At 43.4% G+C, this 14,012-nt stretch overlaps 1 pseudogene; it reads right to left on the bottom strand.

The window, feature by feature from the left end:
* Window positions 1-648: 648 nt before the first annotated feature.
* LOC145540800 (ribosomal protein eL22-like 1 pseudogene) lies at window positions 649-1,038 on the bottom strand (annotated as a pseudogene).
* Between the last annotated feature and the right edge of the window lie 12,974 nt (window positions 1,039-14,012).

The following is a 14,012-nucleotide window of genomic DNA, read 5'->3' as shown; positions in this document are numbered from 1 at the left end:
AAAACCATAGGTATGGTGTATGCCCAGGCTGCCCGAGTTACTCACCCTCCACGTGGCTTATACAAGCTGTTCAGTTTCACATGACTCTCCAGAGAGGGGAAGGAAGCAGAGGGTATGGAAAACTCTCCTGGTGTTGCCTCAGTCCTCTTTACCTTGGGAAGCAGGACACAATATTTGGAAGTAGCTACAATGATGAGAGTGCCCTGTTTTCTGTGGGTCCTGTCATTGGACCCAATGGAATTTGGAAGTTGACCAGTCATTAAGAAGAGAATTTGATATCATTAAAAATTTCAGCCACATGCAAAAGTAGAGACAATCATATAATCACCCATCATATACTCATCCATCAATCTCAATAAAATCACAATCTTCTTTCATCTCCATGCCCAACCACTCTCGATTACTTTGAAGCATATCATTTGTATGGCAATATTATAATATGCCATATTAAAGATGTATTTGTACACATATAAATATATTGAATATTTATTGCTAGATGATAAATGCTCTTTTTTTTTAACAGAGTAATTTTTTTTATTCATTAAAAAACTGATAAAATAAAGGTCCACTTTAAGAAGTTCCTCTAGTACATTTTATTTATTAGCAAATAAAGCATCCCATTAGCATCCCTATATGGGGTGGCTTCATCTAGTCCTCAGACTTGGATCCATCTTTATCTTGACTAATTTGTAAGTAATGAAGTTTGGAAGTCTCCTTGTCAGATGCAGCCACACCAAGCCAATCACAAAGATTGTTCTTTTCATGGAATTTCTTGGTAAGTTATTTCAAATGCCTTTTAGAGAATGGTTTATCAGAAACAGCTGTGATTTTACTCTTCAAGTGTTCAATGTGGACAGCCTTGCCAGGATTCCCAGTTTTTCCATTCATTGTAGCTTTCTCCTGTAGAAAGTGTTCAAAATTTCCAGAATTAAGAATTCCATCTTCTACTGGATGAGTAAGGTCTAAATTGAACTTCCAGGTTGACTTCTTAAGCTTATTGTCTTTCTTCGGTGCCATCTTGAAGGCCAGTTGTGCGATTAGAGAATGGCCTTACCTTACTTCTTGTTGCTGTAAATGCTTTGCCAGCATATAAAGACACCTAAAGCCCAGGCTGACCCTCTTGAAAGTGACAGACTTCCTGGAGAGAGAGAGAGGCAGAGGCATAGTTGAGTGCATACCTATGAGTGATCTGATTACACTGGGCAGGATAGTCTGAGCCATCTCAGATGATACCTGCCCAAACTGGTGACTCACAAAATCATGAGCATACAAAACAGCTGTTGATTCAAGTCACTACATTTTGGAGTGCTTTGTTACTCAGCAATAGCTAATTGGTGCATACCCCAAAGTGAGTGTTAATTCCTTAATTTTATTAAATATCTAATTAGTATCAAAATTCTGTTGATTATCTCATAAATTTTTGGTTTTTTTACACTTTGCTTGTTTTTATCAAGTTCCACTAAGGTGTGTATATTTTGATTGATGGATAAGTCTCTTATGTATCCTTTAATCTAGGATTAAATCTTTTTTTAATTTCCATTTCCAATCTTTTTTTCCCTCCTGGAATTTATTTTTCAAAGACCCTGTGTCCTTTATCCTGTACACTTTTCCATAATCTGATTTTGCTGAATGCTATGGTGCCATTTGGGGCTTCCCTGGGGTTCAGATGGTAAAGAATCTGCCTGCAATGCAGGAGACCTGGGTTCGATCCCTGGGTTGGGAAGATTCCCTGGAGAAGGGAATAGCTACCCACTCCAGTATTCTTGCCTGGAGAATCCCATGGGCAGAGGAGCCTGATGGGCTACAGTCCATGGGGTCGCAAAGAGTCAGATATGACTGAGCAACTAACAATTCATGGTGCCATTTTGTGTGTTCCTTTGTCCCCAGATTACCTGTAAACTAGCAGTCAGTTAGGTCTGGAGGCTTGTTGGGGTGAAGATTTGATTTACTTTGGTGCTATGTTCTTCTAACAGGAGGTGTCAATATCTAATTGCTTTTCGGTCATGTGGCTGCCCTTTCTTAGATTGACTAATCCATTAGTTTTTACAAAATGATATGGCAGTTATTCACTCTTCATTTGTCAACCATAACAGTTCTATTAATATAAATTTATTTTTATAAAGTATTTGGTTACCAGTGCCACCATATGTATAGCAAAGGCAGGATAAGAGTTTGATTCTTTCCCTTTATTTGCCAATTTTCAAAAGAATGAGCTTGTTCCTTAGCATCGTTTGGAGGTGACCGGCAAAGTTTATTTTATTTTTTGAGTATCATTATAAACTCATGAATTTAAACATTTTGATGTGTTTTTAATACAGGGAATTGTCCTTATTGATGCTGAAATTGCACCAGCTTTGACCAGTGGGAGCCTATTCAAGTTGGCTCCTGAGTCATTTTGACACAAATCCCATAATTGTTGATAATGTTTGATAGATTCCTTGTTTCTGGTATGAAGATGTTCTGGCTTATCTTGTACTTTTTCCTGTCTTGGGCTGAGCATTAGCCTTTCCTCCAAGGATACTTAATTTTTTTTGACATAGTTATACATGATAATCACAGGGAGAAAAAGCTTTGATGAGCTTTTCCCCCACCCCCCTCCTTTTTTTTTGGTGAGAACAGAAAGGCTAGAAATATTCAAGGAGATTAGATTGCTTGGCACAGATAGCTGGCTTTCCCTGAGATAAGTTTGGAAAAGTCTACCAGGTAAGAGCATATCATTCTTAGGTTTGCAAAAGCAACAGTCTCAAGACAGATGACATTCCTTGGTGATCTACTGGTTTCCCTCAATGAAGAAGAAGAAATCTTATCTTGCAAACAAAGGTGCAAAAGAAAGAGTGATCTCAGGGCTGGTTGATTCCATGGATTGGAGTCTGAAGATGGAGAAGCTCATGGAAATATGACCTGTGGTCTGAGTCTTGAATGGGGCTCTTAGACCTACATTAGAGCATGGACACAACCAACCTGCGGAGGCTGAGCTATACCCCAAGGAGCAAGGGTGCCTAGGAGACTAACCACCCCTATGTCAGATGCCTCTTCTATTACTGATGCTGGGCAGTTAGCTTTTCTAAGGCCTGTTTTTCTCATCTGAGACCTGAAGATAAACTCACCCCTCCTGGACACACTTTGAGGATGAAATGAGATGATCAGATGGAGACAGGACCAACTTGTGCTTCTTGACTTGAGCTCATCTCATTTTCTTTCCCCTTCTTCCAGAGATCCATGCCCCTAGACTTTCTCCATTTGGTTCCTTCCCCAAACTAATATAGTGTCAAAAAGCTCTGTCATTTCTCTTAGGGGACAGATTGAGAGCGAAACACAGAGGCAGGGGAAGACCATTACCCAGAGGCTCTGGGTCCACCAGGTTCACACAGCTCCATGTGGGGCTCAGAGGGGTCTGGTATTGATTCTCTCTGAGGCCATGGGCTGTTTCAGTGTCTCCCTGACTCCCTACTTTGTTAATAATTATTTTAATTTATTTATTTGATTGTGCCAAGTCTATGTGTCAATACTCCAATACTTTGACCATCTGATGTGAAGAAGTCAGTCAACTATTGAAAAAGACCCTGATGCCAGCATCAGGAAAGATTGAGGGCAGGAGGAGAAGGGGAAGACAGAGGAAGAGATGGTTGGGTGGCATCACCAACTCAATGGACATGAGTTTGAGCAAACTCTGGGAGATAGTGAAGGACAGGGAACCATGGGTTTGCGAAGAGTCGGACATGACTGAGTGAGAACAACAGCGGTAGCCAAGTCTTAGCTGCAGCACGTGGGATCTTCAGTATTCATTACGGCATGTGAAGTCTTAGCTGCAGCATGTGAACTCAGTTGAAGCATGCAGGATATAGCTCCTTGACCAGGAGTGGGAATATTAACCACTGGACCACCAAGGAAGTCCCTATTGACTCCCTACCCATGATGATGATGATGGTGAAATCAATGATACCAGCAATAACATTAATAATTTTAGGTAACACTGACCAAGCACTTTCTTTGTTCTGGGCTCTGTTTGAGGTATTATATGTGTGTTTCCATTTGTTCAAGCTACCATCATCTCTCCTCTAGGTTATACAATAAGTTCCCAACTGACCTTCACCTCTGCTGCCCTCCATCTATTTTTTACAGGCTGTCCAGAGAGATCATTTTAAAACACAGGTCAGATCATGTTACTCCTCAAAGGCTGTCAATGTCTTTTCATCTCACTATGAATAAAAGATAAAGCATGCACGGTAGTCATCAAGCCCCTCATTCCCTGGTCTCGCACTGCCTCTCAGATCTCATTACCCTTTTCCCCTTGCTGTAGCCACCCTGGCTTTTGACAAGCACACCCCTGCCCCAGAGTCTTCGCCCATGCTGTTCCTTCCGCATGGAAGGTTCCCCTCTCCATCTCTCCACCCTTTCACTTCTTCCAGGTTTCTGCACAAATAGGATCTCCTCAGCAGGTCTTCCCTTCCCTGATCATTCTGCATAAACCAGCCCTCTCTTCTTGTCAGTTTCTAGCCTTTCTTCATAGCACTTCTACCACCTACTGTATTACACATTCACTCTTTGTGACTGTCTCTGCTCCCTACAGTGCAAAGCCCATGAAAATAGGAATTTTTAATCTCTATCCTAAGCACCTAAGATAGTAACAGGTACATAATAGATGAGCAATAAATATCCATTGAGTGAATGATCGAATATTAACTCAATAATCTTCTATGCTAGGTACAATTATTTCCCCATCTTTATAGATAAAGAAGCCGAGACAAAACTACTAAGCTGCCACTTTAACTGGCAACCACCTATTTGCTTAACATCTCATAACAAGTTAGTGGAAAGATGGAACTGGCTGATCAGGATGGCAAATGAAGATCATTGCCCAGAATCTCCTTTGCCTCTTTCTTTTCCTCCTCTTTCACTATGAGAATTTATAAGGGATTTCTTTTTCTTCTCTACCCACCTGGGCTTCTGCCCTGGCCCCCTGTCTGCCTGTCTGCCCTGAATTTCAGGCTGGACAAAATAAAAGGGAACCCAGAGGTCCCCTTGTCCTCCAGGTCTACTTGGCCAGCTCCATATATACTTCCTCCCTGGCTGCCCCAAGGGTGCCTGGGCTACCCTAGTAGAAGGATTCTCTATACCTGCAGATGCACCTGCTTCTGTCTGACCATCAGAGATTACATAAAGGGGGGATAAGAGAAGCTGCAGGGGAGAGGAGGCAACTTTGATCATTTCTTTGCTCCCCTGAAAAATTTCCCATCTCTATCCCAGATACACAAGGATGGAGGAAAAAGGTGGTCTGAAGCTTGATGGTTTGATGGGACCCCTTTTTAAAATTTTTATTTTATTTTTTAATTGAAATATAGTTGATTCACAGTGTTGCCTCATTTCTGAGGTACAGCAAAATGATTCAGTCATATATGTGTATGTTAAAAGTGTTAGTTGCTCAGTTGTGTCTGACTCTCTGCAATTCTATGAACTGTATAGCCTGCTAGGCTCCTATACATGGAATTCTCCAGGCAAGAATACTGGAGTGAGTTGCCGTTCCCTTCTCCAGGGTATCTTCCCAACCCAGGGATCTAACCTGGGTCTCTGGCATTGCAGGCAAGTTCTTTACTGTCTGAGCCACCAGGGAAGCCCTTACATGTATACACATTCTTTTTTTGAATTTTCTCTTCCATTATGGTTCATCATAGGATATTGAATATAGTTACCTGTGCTGTACAGTAGAACCTGATTGTTTATCCATTCTATACATAAAAGCTTACATCTATTGATCTCAACTTCCTGCTCCTTCCTTCTCCCATCTCCCCCCACCCCCACCCCCTTGGCAACCACCAGTCTGTTCTCTACGTTGTGATTCTGCTTCTGTTTAATAGACAGGTTCATCCCTGTCCTATTTTAGATTCCACATACAAGTGACATCATATGGCATTTGTCTTTCTCTTTCTGACTTACTTCATTTAGTAGATAATCTCTAGTTGTATCTATGATGCTGCAAGTGGCATTATTTTATTCTTTTTTGTGGCTGAGTAGTATTCCACTATATATATATATGTATATATATATATACACACACATATATATATGTATATATATATACACACATCGTCTTTACCCATTCATCTGTCTGCTGGTGTCAATCTGACGTCATCACTTTAACAGAGCTATGTCAAAAGAGCCATGTTAGCAATTCCCTTTGGGTTTTTGTTTTCACTAAAAAAATTATTAAGTTTACACTCAGAGAAGTTTTCCCTTTGTAGCATACAGTTCTATGGATTTTGACAAATTCACAATGTCATGCACCCACCACCACAATCCCAATACAGAATAGTTCTGTCGCTACCAAATTCTCTTCTTTTCTGTCCTCTTCCCATGAAAACTCCCTCCCCTTTGCCATCATTGGTATGTTTTCCATCCTTGTAGTTTTCCCCTTTTCTAGAAAGTCATATCAATGGAAGCATAGAGTGTATAGCTTTTTGAGTTAGGATTCTTTCACTTAACAAAATGTGTTTGTGATGCATCTATGATATTGTTGCATGTGTCAATTGTGTATTCTTTTTATTGTCAAGTAATATCCCATTGTATGTATATACCACATTTATATTATCCATTCACCATTGAAAGATATTCAGATTGTTCCCAAGTTTTGACTACTCCACATGTTAAGTGCAGGTTTTTGTGTGAGTATAAGTTCTCATTTTTCTTGGGTAAATACCTAGGACTAGGATTACTAGATCATGTGATAAACCCTTGTGACCCCATGGACTATACACTTCATGGGGTTCTCCTGTCCCGAATACTGGAATGGGTAGCTGTTCCCTTCTCCAGCGGATCTTCCCGACCCAGGAATCGAACCAGGGTCTCCTGCACTGCAGGCGGATTCTTTATCAGCTGAGCTACCAGGAAAGCCCTTAACTTTATAAGAAACTGCCAGATTGTTTCTCACCGTGGCTGAACGTTCCGTTTTCTTATCAGCAGTGTATGAAAGTTCCGTTCCTCACCAGTATTTCTTTTTAAGAAAAAACTAATTTTATTTCCTTATTTATGGCTGTGCTGGGTCTTTGCTACCATGTGGGCTTTTCTCTAGTTACAGTGTGCAGGCTTTGCGTTGCGGTGGCTTCACCTTGGCAGTGGTTTTTTGTTGCAGAGCACAAGCTTTAGGGCGTGTGGGCTTCAGTAGCTGAGGCTCTCAGGCTCGAGAGCACAGGTTCAAAGGTTGTGGTGCGTGCTCGCCACCAGCATTTCATATCGTCAGTTTAAAAAGATTCTGTAGCCATGTTAGCAGGTATATGGTGACCTAAGACTAATGATACAGAAAACATCTTTGTATGTGTTTATTGGCTCTAGAGGAGTAAAACTGGCCACCCCCAAATGTGTCTTTTTAGTATAAGGATTATTTCAGGCTGATTGCTTTAAAGAAACAGAAGACTCAGGAAATCTTTCTTTTTACTTACTTTCCCCTTCTCAACTGCCTAAAAAAAAACCTCTAAACAGCCTGGCTCAGGGAGTGAGCTACTGCCAGAGACAGCTATTAGGTTGGCCAAAAAGTTTGTTGAGGTTTTTTTCCGTCACATCTAACATCTTATGGAAAACCCAATGAATTTTTGGTCAACTCAATAGAAAAAATATGAGCTAGGTAGACCAGGGGAAACTTAGCAAGGTGTATTTGATCAAATTCCTCTCTGTGTCCATTATCTCTGCTTGGCATGGCAGACATCTGTTTACCAATATTTACTTTTTTTTTCATCTTCCTATGAATCACCTATGAATCCCTCCCTTTGAGGTCTCAAACCCCTCAGCCCTCTCCCTTAGTCTAGAATGACATAAATACTCCATTTGACCAGACTATCTTTAGAATCTCTCATGTGTGGATTCCCTGTATGTACATCATTAAATTTGATTTTCTCCTATTAATCTGTCTTATGCCAGTTTAATTCTTAGACCAACCAAAAGAACAGAGAAGGGTCAAGGGAAAATTTTTTTTCCTCTCAGACATTGCCATCCCTCTATTTTCTTTAGACTTCCCTTTCACTTTTCACTTTCATGCATTGGAGAAGGAAATGGCAACCCACTCCAATGTTCTTGCCTGGAGAATCCCAGGGACGGGGGAGCCTGGTGGGCTGCCGTCTATGGGGTCGCACAGAGTCGGACACGACTGAAGCGACTTAGCAGCAGCAGCATTTTCTTTAGTGAAGAGTTCAAATGTCTTTATATCAAAATTGTTGCCTCTTTTGTTTTTATTCCCCTCTTGCTTCCTTGGAGTGTCCTCTCAGGGGGTTACTTACAATGTTGCCTCTTGGGTTTGAATTCCTAAAAATTCCCACCGAATAAAACACAACTCTCAAAAAAAAAAAAAGGGCATGCCTCCTAAGAACTTTGCTCCACTGTCTGAGGGACTGAGGAGAAATGGTTGTTTTAAGGTTACTCCATCTAAGAACCTCTGCCAAGTATTGAGAAGGTTGGTGGGGGGTGGGGGGAGTGGTGAGTATATTTTCTAGAACTAAGAACCACAGTAGCTACATTCTATTTTTGGTAGCTGAGAAAATTCTCCAAGGCTGTCTAGCCTAATCCTATTTCTCTGCTTTTCAGAAATAAGAAGACCAAGACCCAGAGAGGAAAGGCTTTTGCCCACATCCCACAGAGAGAAAGTTCCTGAGCTGGATCAAGATCTTAGCTTGACTAACTTCATTTCTAAAAAAGCCCCAAGCTCCTTCCACTGTAGACCTTAGGTGCTGCGTGAGATGCTGAAGATATATAAGCGGCTCCAGTCCCTGGGAAGTTTTTTGCAGGAACGGAAGCAATGCAGAGCGATGCTAGGAAGAGAAGAAATACATGGACATGCATTTCTGGGTTGCTGAAAATTCTGGTGGAAAAGGAGAGGAAAGATGGAGTTAGCTGAGCCAAGCTTCCTGGAGAAAGGGAGCTTTGGGTTAACAGTTTGGGATGAAAGCAGAAGGTCTTGTCTCTGTCACTGTGCCTGTATGTGTGAGTTTCATCTTTTATGGAATTGTGTGTATTGGCTATGCTCACAGTATATAATCATTTTCCTCATTTGGTAATAAACATGAGTAACCGTGAAGCTTAAAGTTAGCATCTGTTTGGTATATATGAGGGTGGGTTTTTGGGTCTTGCTTAAATCTGAATGTTCTTCATCACCCTCATCTCTGAGGCCTCAGGTGGGGAGCCCCTGGTGACCCTTCCCACAGTCCAAACTGCGGCTGCCAGCACTTAAATCCAGTGAGCAGTGAGTTCTCGGATTTGCTTCTAGTTGAAATCAATATTTGCTGAGAAGAATGCGTCTTAATTTCAGCGGCCAGCTCTCCGGGCAAGAATTGCTCTAAAACAAACCTCCAAACCCACAGACTTAATGCGTCCTAGTTCCGTTGTTTAGTAAATCTCTCTGTACAGAGAAAAATCCATTAGCTGATGGGGCAGGGATGGGCGGTAGTGGGGGTGTGGGGAGAAAGAGAGTGGAGGCCCCCAGATGCAGCCTCAACAGCAGAGAAGGGACTGAGAGCCCGGGGCACCCAATGAGAACGCAGCCACGTCCCTGGACCCAGCCCAGGATATTCCTGGCCTCCTGCAAGCCAAGCCAGGAGGCTCAGCCAGGGTGTCACTGATAGAATGAATGGGAGGAGACCCCTTTCCCCAGTGCCTGCTTGGGGAAGTGTTTTCTAATTGCCAGCTGTCCCATCCTAAAGCTACAAGGAGGCGATTGATTTTCTTTTCAACAAGACTGGGGGAAAGCAATCATTTACCCCAGAACACGGGCTTTAATGAATCTGTGAAACATGTGAGGTCACCCTGATTACATCTTCCCCTGACAGCCCGGGATGGCTCAGCAGCAGCACTCAGAAGACTTCCTGAATGAGGAGGCTTTCCCAACCCAGCTCCCTCCCTTTGCTCTGCTGAGTCAGGATATGTCTTAGAGCTTTTCTCTCTGGAAGACAGGGGGCCTGCGTTTAGGCTCAGCCTAACCCACCATGGGGGCATCTCTGGTGGCTCCACAGTAAAGGATCCACCTAGAGACTTGGATTCAATCCCTGGGTCAGGAAGATCCCCTGGAGAAGGAAACGGCAACCCACTCCAGTATTCTTGCTGGAAGTGCTATGGACAGAGAAACCGGGCAGGCTGCAGTCTATGGGATTGCAAAAGAGTTGGACATGATTGAGCCACTAAACAACAACAACAACCCACCACGGACAGGCAACAAGAGCCTGTGGTGAGAGCCCTGGGCTCCAAAGTCACTGTCCCCTGAGATAGCATCCAACTTTACCACTTTCTACTTGAACATCTTTATGTGTGTGTTAGTCGCTCAGTCATGTCTGACTCTTTGGGACTCCATGGACTGTAGCCCACCAGGCTCCTCTGTCTGTGGAATTCTCCTGGCTAGAATACCGGAGTGGGTTGCCATTTCGTCTCCAAGGAAGATTTTTAGGCAGCAGCTTTAACCTCCCTGAGCTTCAATTTCCTCAAGAATCCTCTAGGGAAGAATCATTGTCAGGACACAAACCTATGGATTTAAGGTGTCAGGCAGATACTTGGGGGGAAAGGCAAGGAAGCAATAATTACCATTTAGCACCTTAGTTTTTCCTGTCTGTATAATGGGTTGAATGTTGTTTCACAATGAATTAAGAAGAGGAAGGATGAAAACAAGAAACAGTAGTATGGGGATCCCTTTTGTGCTCAAATGCCAGAGATCAGAAATGAACTCAGGAACCAGGTCTTCAGGAAATGGTGTGGAAGGCATGCCCCTTTCTCTTAGAAGAATCCAGTCTAGGACTGCTGGTTCCAAATTAGGACATTCTATGTTCAGTTTACTTCCTAATTTTTCAGATAGGGCAACCAAAACTCGGAGAGGGCCAGTGACCTGCCTGGGGTCACCAGCCAGCCAGCTGGGAGCAGTGGAGTCTCAGATCCAGGGCTGTAGACTCCAGGACATCAGGCCTTTTGCCAAAGGTAGGGTCCTACCTTCACTTGCTTCTTGTTTTAGGTAACCCAGACCACTTGAGGTGGTAGGCAGTGGCCTGAGTGAAAGGGGAGATGAAAGCTGAGGTGGTGTTGATAAAGGAGGAGGGACCACAGAGGAAGAGGTATTTTTACCTTGAATTATTTTTATTAAATGTCACAACAGCTTCACAGCACTTGAGATCCAAGTAGACAAATCAATGAAAATAATTATAGCAAACATCCTGCCTTCCTACTTTCCTCCTTCTTCCATCCCCACAGCTCCCTTGGACTAAGCCAGGGGCTGGCTCACTCAGGCTTTGTTCTCCAGCCCCAGGGGAGCAAGGGCGGCAGCCCCTCTGACCTCTGCCTTCTCTTCACTTTGTTTACAAGCTGCTTGGCCCAACTGGAGGCTCAGATCTTAGAGAAAGGAACGGCTCCAGCAAGAGCAGCAGCTTCAGTGATGGCAGCAGCAGCAGCAAAAAGGAGCCAGAGGCCAGAGAGAAAGATGAGCAACTCCTACAGAGACTTAGAAACTGGTAAGAGGGCTTTTATTCTCAGAATCCATTTATGGCTTAGAAATAAACCTTCTGTCAAGCCTTTTATTGCTAGTCAGATGACAAGATAAGTCAGAGTCACATGAATGAAGGCTGTTGGAGTCATCTATCCATTCACCCATCCATCCATTCAACCACTCATCCAATCATCCATCCTTCCTTCCATCCATCCATCCATCCATCCATTCAACCACCCAGCTATTCACTCATCCACCTACCCACCTATCCACTCAAGTATCCAGGCTGTCCATCCATCCATTCATCCATCCATCCATCCATCTTTCCATCCATCCATCCACCCAAACATCCACTCACCCAGCTATTCACTCATCCACCTACCCACCTATCCACTCAAGTATCCAGGCTGTCCATCCATCCATTCATCCATCCATCCATACATCCATCTTTCCATCCATCCATCCACCCAACCATCCACTCACCCACCTACTGACCTATCCACTCAAGAACCCATCATTCTGTCCATCTGTCCATCCATCCATCCATTTATCTATCCATCCATGTATCTATTCATCCCTTTTCAATCATTCAATGGCCATTTATTGAGGATCTATAGGAGATGGCATTGTAGTGGAAAGGGTCGGATAACCCTGATTCAAATTCTTGCTCTGCCATTTCAGAGTTATCTCTGTGTGCTGGATGTCTTCCTTTTGCCCTCCAGATTCACTGTGTAGAACTGTGCAGATGGCATTAGGATCTCCCCTGCCTCCTGATTTCTGTGTGGGCTCATCTCATGGAAAGGATGAGCAGGAGAGGAGAGGGAGGGAGGAGAGCAAACCTGGAGTATTTTCCTCCCTATAGGGTCCCTCAGCTAAAGCTCATGGGTCTTACTATGTGGCCCTCTTGGGCCCATCTTTGGGTTGTGGGACTCTCCCTTTCAGGTAAGAGCACCAGTATTTACCTGCCCCAAGGTACTTCCATATCCCTTATGGTTCTCCTATGCCCTGACCATGCCTTTTTAGATAACCCTTTCATTTAACTTTCCTCAAGTTATTTCAGTTTCAGTTGGCCATCAGTTTCCTGCTGGGACCTAGACTAATATACTGTGTGATCCTGAGTAAATTTTTTTTTACCTCTTCAAGTCTCAATTCCTCCATAAGTAAAATGAGACTATAAATTCTGCCCTGCAGGATTGTTGTGAGGCTCAGGGAAGATAAAGGGCTTACCCAAGTTTGTGCAGCTGGTTAAGGGGCAGGGCTTGGAGGCAAAACCAGAAATATCTGAGCCAAAACCCAACCTCCTAGCATCTGGGGCCCTAGGGCTTGGCCATTCTGGGATAAGTGGCAATGGAGGGTCACATTAGTGGACTCAACGACCCTCTTCAGCCTCACAGGGTCCTACTGGCCAGGTTGGCTTTGGTGTGTTGTGCTTAGCCCCTCAGTCATGTTGGACCCTTTGCGACCACATGGACTGCAGCCTGCCAGGCTCCTCTGTCCATGGGATTCTCCAGGCAAGAATACTGGCTTTGGTACCTTGCACTCATTGCTCATATGCTGGCAGAAGGGAAGCAGTTTGCATCCTTCTTCCTGCCACTGCAGGGACAGTCTTAGAGGGCCTGAACCATCAATTCCATTCAAGAGCAGTATTCAGGGAAAGGATGCCCTGGTGTTGGCTGATGAGGTCAAAAGAAGTATTGCCAAATTTCCTTCTTAATCAAACAGATAGTAAAGGAAAGGGGAGCTGGCATTTGTCGCGAGAGCTCCATGAGCTAGGTGCTTAAATGAATTCTCTCATTTAATCTCCCAGCAATATAGGAGGTGGGAATTTTTACCCCTATTATTCAAGTGAGGAAACTGAGGCTTTGAAAGGTTAAACAGCCCAGGCAATTTCCAGCCAGTAAAGGATGGGGTAGGTGAGGGACAACTCAAACCCAGTCCTACCTGTATAGGAAGGACTACCTACCTGAGGAAGTCTTCTCTCTTCCCATAATACCAGGATCACAGAAGGAGACCATACTCTATTTTACTGGCTCAGCAATTTAGATTTCTTTCTGCATCTTCTGGGACTTGGGTCCATCAATTACTCTTCTTACTCTCTCTCCTGCATCTTCAACCTTGCTCTCTTCCTTGGCTCCTTCTTGTCTACATAAGAATGTGTGTAAGTCTCCTGAGTCTTTGAATCATGTGCTTGCTCAACCTTGCCTTCTCTACCCATCACCAGTCTTTCTTACCCAACTCCATCTCTCACCTACTGCTGCCAGCTGTCTGTCTCCATCAAGCCTTATCCAGTGAAGGCCAGTAATGACCTGGTCACCGATTTCAATAGGAACCAACTAGTTTCATCTTCAGCTTCATTCATTCATTCAATAAATTTTGTTGAGTCCCTACTCTGTGACAGGCATAATTCTAGATACTGGAGATAAAGCAATGAATGAAAGAAAGAAAGAAAAAAAAAAAACAAATCCCTACCATCATGTAGTTTACATTCCAGTGGTTTGGGGTGACAGATGATATTAATAAAAAGGTACAGCAGCTCTTGCATTTCTCTCTCTCTCTGTCTCAATTGTGTGTC

Source organism: Giraffa tippelskirchi, chromosome 3 (assembly GCF_054371585.1).
Source record: "Giraffa tippelskirchi isolate mGirTip1 chromosome 3, T2T-mGirTip1v1.2.pri, whole genome shotgun sequence".
In the NCBI taxonomy this organism is placed as follows: domain Eukaryota; kingdom Metazoa; phylum Chordata; class Mammalia; order Artiodactyla; family Giraffidae; genus Giraffa; species Giraffa tippelskirchi.
Note: the sequence above shows the minus strand (reverse complement) of the source record. Positions and strands in the feature narration are given on the sequence as shown.